We start from the raw sequence: 6696 nt of genomic DNA on the forward strand, positions 1-6696 counted from the left end.
GGTGAGTTTTCATAACCATTTCTGACAGGCAGGAATAATTACACAGTGATTTTCTCCTCTGAGGTTTAAACTTTCTTGTGCAGGCAGTCCCATGTAGACAGGTTTAAAATCCCACTCTGCTTTGAACTACTTCCACAAACTATTCGGATATATAATGCAGCAGAGCAAAGATGGGCACAGGGTTGAGGTGTATGTGCCGGTGGCTTCAGGAGAGAATGCCACTGGCCACGTCCTCTTCCCCGCCAAGCCCTTCCTTTGCTCTTCACCTGTCAGCAAGGCTATCAAGTGCCTTATTATAAAGCTAGTTTGCCTTCACAGGGCCCTCAAGTGCTTTTGTGATCCATGACACAGGAAACGTATACTCTCTGAACCCACAACTAAGACTGCATGTACACTGTACATTTAAAACACCTTTAGAATCATAGAGTTGGAAGAGACCACCTTTAAAGCAACTGATCCCCCTTCCCCCCGATTCCTGGTAGTTTTCCCCTCACAGAACAACTATTCCTGGCAACCTTAAACTACAGTTCCCAGGAGTCTTCAGGGAAAGTCATGTGGTTTAAATGTATGGTATCTATGCAGCCAGAGGGTTGTGTGTCCATATTATAGCCAGCAGGGGATAAAAGTACATATATCCAGAGCTTTTTTTCATCCAGAGCTCACTAGAGCTCAGCTCAGGCACCTCTCAGGTAGGCGCCATTGCCATTCTAAGAGAACCAGGGAGAAGCTCATGGTGAGCTCTGGCACCTCTTTTTTAAATAGAAATGTAGCACTGCTTATATCTTGAGAAGTTGAGTACCATCATAAAAAAGCACTGACTATAGCAGAGAAAGGATCTTAATCATCATGTCTGTTGCCTATGCTTTGTAAGAACTACGGTGAGCAAAAAAATCTGATCAATTTCAGATCTCCGCATGTATCCATTCACATGAACTTATGTCTTAGATAAGAATCCACAGAATTATCATCAGGGGGATGTTTACTGGAGACAATTGTGTGCCACAGACATCAATACAACAGACACAATTACTCTATAAATACATACATTGCCTTGCTTATTTGGGGGAATTAGCAAGCACCAGACAGCAAGTGAAATTACTTCTCCAGATTGCAGCCTGTGCACAAATAGAAACTAGCAAGATGCTGCATTGTTACAAGTTGCAAAGGCAACCCTAACCCAAATGTACTTATCCATAAGCATAACCAGTTTACAAATAATACATAATACAAATATAGAAATGGGCAGCTTCTGCCTGGGATAGAGCTCTACTTTGAATTTCTCTCCACACTGAAGAGAAATACCATTTAGAAGCCCCATCGTAGTAGGGCTAGATTAAATCAGTCTCAGCCCATTACTTTAAATAATCAATACCCATAAGTACCAGGCGTCTGTCTCTCACTCCATCATGAAAGCTGGAAAGCTAAAGGAGGAGACATGTAATTATAGACATTTTCAAGGTTCATTTTTAGGAAAATTAAACACCTAACATTATGACACTTGACAGGCTGCTTCTTTCAATAGCTCTGGCACATCCTACACAAATACAAGACGGAGCCAGAGATCAGAGGCAGAGAAAAGGCAATTTCGCTTAATCTTCTAACTGCTACCTTCACTTTTTCAACAAACCTAACAATGCCGTGTGCATCCTATTGAAGACAGGGAGTAAAACTCCCATTAATTTTTATGGATCAGGATTGTATCAAGAGAACTTGACTGTCTACCTGGGAAAGGTTTACTTTATGGTTTTGTTTCTCCAGGCAACGTCTTTGTCATGGCTTGTGCAGGGGAGTTAACCTATGAGGATCATCTGCTAGAAAACACACTCTTGTGCAGTAGGCAGCAACAAAGAGGGGGGGGGGAATCCTACTGCTCTGTTACAGTGGTTTTAGGACACTGGTTTTTAAAATCTCTATGACAGGGGCTGGCCGACTTCAGACTTTTGGGATCCACCAAGTGGAGCCATGTGTGATAAGACACACACTTAGGCTTCACCATTACTACTAGTCTATGTAAAAGGTGGATAACCTGTAGCCCTCAAAATGCTTCTTGTGTTCCAGTTCCCATCAGCCCTGGCAGTTGTAGTCAGCAATATATGTAAGGCCAGTTTTCCCACCCCTGGACAGTATCCAAAGCTGTTCCGTTCAGAATGCACAGGGGGAAATACTGTGAAAAGGAAATGTGTGGCTAGGCACATACACAAATCACTATATTTTACACCACTAGAGCACAATGTAATAACCCCTTTTAGGGATGCAGTGTTTGCAATTTGCATACAGCCATACTCTTCCTCCTCCTACAAACCTAGTATCCTCCAAGAAGCTTAGCCTTTTGTTTACAGTGCAGTATATATGGCAAAATTCTAGAAAGGATTATCTAGAATATCCCCAAGCAGACAAGAATTGGTATTCTTTCACCAATACCAAAACTGCTGCCTTCAGTTTTTTGACACTTATACCAGACTTTTGACTTGTACTTCCTTAACCTTTGTACAGATCAGTTATGTTCAGTTTCCAATTATGCAGTGATTTGGCATGATGGCACGCAATGGAACAGATGATACGGTTGCCTGCCAAGGTCATGCCATCTCATGAACCACTTGCACACTCAAAAGTAAGCCATGCTTTTTTCAACAGTATTTCTTCTCTTGCTTAGCGGTGCAGCCAAAGAGCTCTTTTTATGCTATTTTGAATACAAATGCTTGAGAAATACGATTTCTATGAATTTTGATGCCAATGGACCTGATCCACACCATATGAACTCAAGTCATAGAATCATAGAGTTGGAAGAGACCACAAGGGCCATCCAGTCCAACCCCCTGCCAAGCAGGAAACACCACCAAAGCATTCCTGACAGATGGCTGTCAAGCCTCTGCTTAAAGACATCCAAAGAAGGAGACTCCACCACACTCCTTGGCAGCAAATTCCAGTCGAACAGCTCTTATGTAACTAACATTCAGATTTTGCCTTTCTCCAAATTTTGTAATATGCTTATTGTAGCTTAATGTCCAAATTAATAAAACATTAATAATAATAATAATAATAATAATAATAATATTTACACCCTGCGCATCTGGCTGAGTTTCCCCAGCCACTCTGGGCAGCTCCCAATCTAGAGTTAAAAATAATACAGCATTAAATATATTAAAAGCTTCCCTAAACTATCAAGAAGAAGGGGGGGCAGTTCTTTGCAGGAGGATTTTTAATTATGAAACAAACAACTGGGAATAATACGATTTGGGCTAATAACTTTTGGCATGTTTAGTTGAACACCTAAATTTGTCTAGGCATGCATGCAAAGCTACAAATATGGAACATTTACTTTTTCTCCAATTAGCCATGGCACCTAAACTAGAACTCCCATATTCAGATGCAGCGCAGCTTTTGGCTCACAGATCGACTTGAGGGTAAACAGTAGGAGACTTCTCTCTCCACCACACGTTGCTTGAGAGTTTCCGAGGCACATCTTACTGGAGCTGCTGGAGAAAGAACGCTGAACTAGAAGGATCTTCCATGGCATTTCTTACATTCATAGCTGGCAAAGCACTTAAGCCAATGAAGATCAGGAGGCATGCATTCCCCCCCCCCCCGATCATTTTGGGATTCCCTTCCATTTTTCATGATTCCAGGTGTTCAGCACATCTCCAATTCAAACAAGAGCATGACAGAATGGAAGCATTTTCCTCCAGCAAGGAATAAAATACCATCGATAATAGGTAATATATATCATAAAGTGAATTGGGGAGAAGAGGATGCTAATGAGACAGTCAGACCCTCCAGGGTTCTCCTTTGAATTCACTCCTTGATGTGATCAAATTGAACCTCTCTGTAAAATTATTCCTTTTCAAACCATTTTATAAAATCCTGTACTTGTATGGAATTCTCCCAATGGATCTATATCTGAGTAGTCTTGAACTGATGGAATGTGCATTCATCATCTCTGGAAAGGAATCGTCATGGCACTGTTTTCCATCTTGCATTTCTTTTAATTTTTTCATTTTAAAAAACTGATTTAATAAATATTCATCCTCTTTCAGAAGAGCCTAGGTCAGTGCAAATACCACCTTCATTGCCCCAGAGTAATAAATCTAAAGCAAAGATATAAATGTTTCACACAGACTACAACACAAATAAAAGGATGCAAATTGAATGCAATGTACAGAGCTGCCTTAATCTGATGCATGGTTCTTCCCTGGAACCTCTATTTTAAAGTGCTAGAACTATCAACTCATATTTTTTATTTTATTTTTTAAAAAATGGAATTCCCCCAAATCCACACTGCCAACATGGGTTGCCATGGATTTTCCCAGACATTTCAGCGATTTCTACCCGTACACTATTTCCGATGGCCAAATTCTGGCTATGTCTGGGAAATTTCGGACGTATGGGAACCCTACATAAGCATCTCATTGGCCACCAAAAGAACAGGATCCTGGACAAGATGGGCCACTGGTCAGTCTAGCAGGCCTATTCTTATGTTCTTAAGAAAACGGTTCACTTTTACACAATCAATTTCATTTTCAAGTTCTTGATGCTGAAATGCTTGGGTTTCCAACATAAAATAATAGGATATGATAAAAACGTGGAATTTGGTGTCACACTATGATTGTTCTACTTGTGCAAATGTGCAGCTTTCCAGATGGAATGATCACTCTCTATCCCTGTGCACTGCTTGGTGTGCGTGTGTGAGAGAGAGAGAGTGTGTGTGTGTGTGCTCTTCCCAACCCTCCAAGACAATTTTGTGGGGCACTGGGAGGGAAGAGGGAGGATGCCCTGTTGCGCAAGCAGAAGTGCTTGTGGGGCTCCCTAAGTGAATCCTGCCCTATGTATGGTTTTTAAAAAAATCATTTTAATACAATTTTAGTGGAGGTTATGATTTTATGAAGATTTGTTTTTGTTTGTGACTTTCATTTGTTTTTACTTTACTCCCTTCACATTTGGCCTATAAAGCCTTGCTTGTAAAAGTTACCGATGTTCACTCACTTCTGAGAAATGGAAGATAGAGGGGGGGAAAGACAGTGCAGATGGGCAACAGATTGCTAGAGAGCCCAGGGCATGAAAATGTTGGTAGCCCTGGGAGACAATGCAAGCACATATTTCGTACCCTGAAGTGGCACACCATGTATAAATACATTTTGTATGTTGATAGACATCAACATGAGTGTTGATGAGTGTGAAATGAGTATGTTTTTTGTTTTTTTTAATGGAAGCAGTTTCCACTTTGAGTCCTCAGTGTTGAGAGACCAAATGAATTGGTCCTGAAACAAGTGGTGATGGAGCTCAAATGTGGCAATAACTTATGCCAGCTTCCCAGTTTTACACCCCATTCAGTTGGATGGAGGTTCTGAAAATGGATGGCTTTACTTGCTTTATTGACTAATATTACACAAGCATATATAGCCAAATGAAAACCTCTACTATAATTACTGGGGTTGTGGAGGGAGAGAGACCTGGCTCTTACTTTCCATAAAATTGCACCCTCTTCTACTTCTGTCTGCTGCTTTTCTCTCAGAGCTGATTCAAGAAACTGTGAAAGAAAAGGTTGAGTGCCTTGTACTTTTGCTCCCCTGTTTCTACAGTAACATCTGAAGTGGTGCTTACAAATTTCGCTTCAGATTTACAAGAGCAAGCAAGCAAGCAAGCACATGACTCTCTTTGTGCTTCTGCTTCTCACATCATTCTAACATTTGAACCATTCCAAGGACCAAACTAGATGTCTACTTCAAAAGGACTGCTGCAAAAAATTGGAAGCTGTGTGTTTAAGCTCCCATTTTTTTTATCAGTGGCTGCATTAGTGACCCTCTGAAGCATAGAGAAGAACATATCTATGTCAGAGTCAGCATAGATTAGGAGATTTTGATGTGAGGTCACATTCTACTTACTGTAACAGCATACCTTCCAACTTTTTGGGAGGGTAAATCAAGACACACACACCCTGCACCATGCACTCCACCCTGCCTTAGCTTCTGTGGCTTGGGCCACGGCAACCTGAGACCTACCTGCATGGCTAATCTCAATACCAACACTGCCCCCCCTCTGCTGCCACCCTGGCCACCACCGTGGCCTTTGCCTCCACACCACTGTGGTCACGGCCTTTGCTGCTACCACTGTGGCTGTTACCATACTTCCGGAAGCTGTCCCCTCCCTCAGGCCTGAGGTTCCGCATCCCTGATTTAAAGAATAGCAACGGATCTGGCAAATTTGGGAAATGGTTTTTAAAACCATCATTTTGAACTTTTCTGCAGTACTTGGTCATGGGACCCACAAAGTTGTCCTCAGCATGTTGCCATCAACTTCGGGAAGGAGCAACAAAGCAATGGGCACTAGGCTCATGTGGCATAGTAAAGATGGCGATTCAAATCTGTCAAACCACATGACATGAGGAGCAATTCATAAGAAGTTGCATCCACATGGGTGTGTCCACAATTTAGTTCCTCGGGTAACTGGTGGTGGGGAATTTTTGCTAAATGTAAATAAAGTCTCCTTCTGTAAAGTTCCTATAACTGCTTAAATATTCTTTTGTGTTCAAAAAATTCTGCCTGGGCAGCAGAATTTTACAAGGTGGGAAAAAAATAATTCTGTTATGAAAGTAAGCACATTCTGGTTGTTTTTAATTAAATGCCTGCAGCTGAATTCTCTCCATACAGTAATATAAAAAATGTGATATTTTCAGATTTACATTAGTGAAAATGAAAGCAC

Source organism: Zootoca vivipara, chromosome 1 (assembly GCF_963506605.1).
Source record: "Zootoca vivipara chromosome 1, rZooViv1.1, whole genome shotgun sequence".
NCBI classification, from domain to species: Eukaryota; Metazoa; Chordata; class Lepidosauria; order Squamata; family Lacertidae; genus Zootoca; species Zootoca vivipara.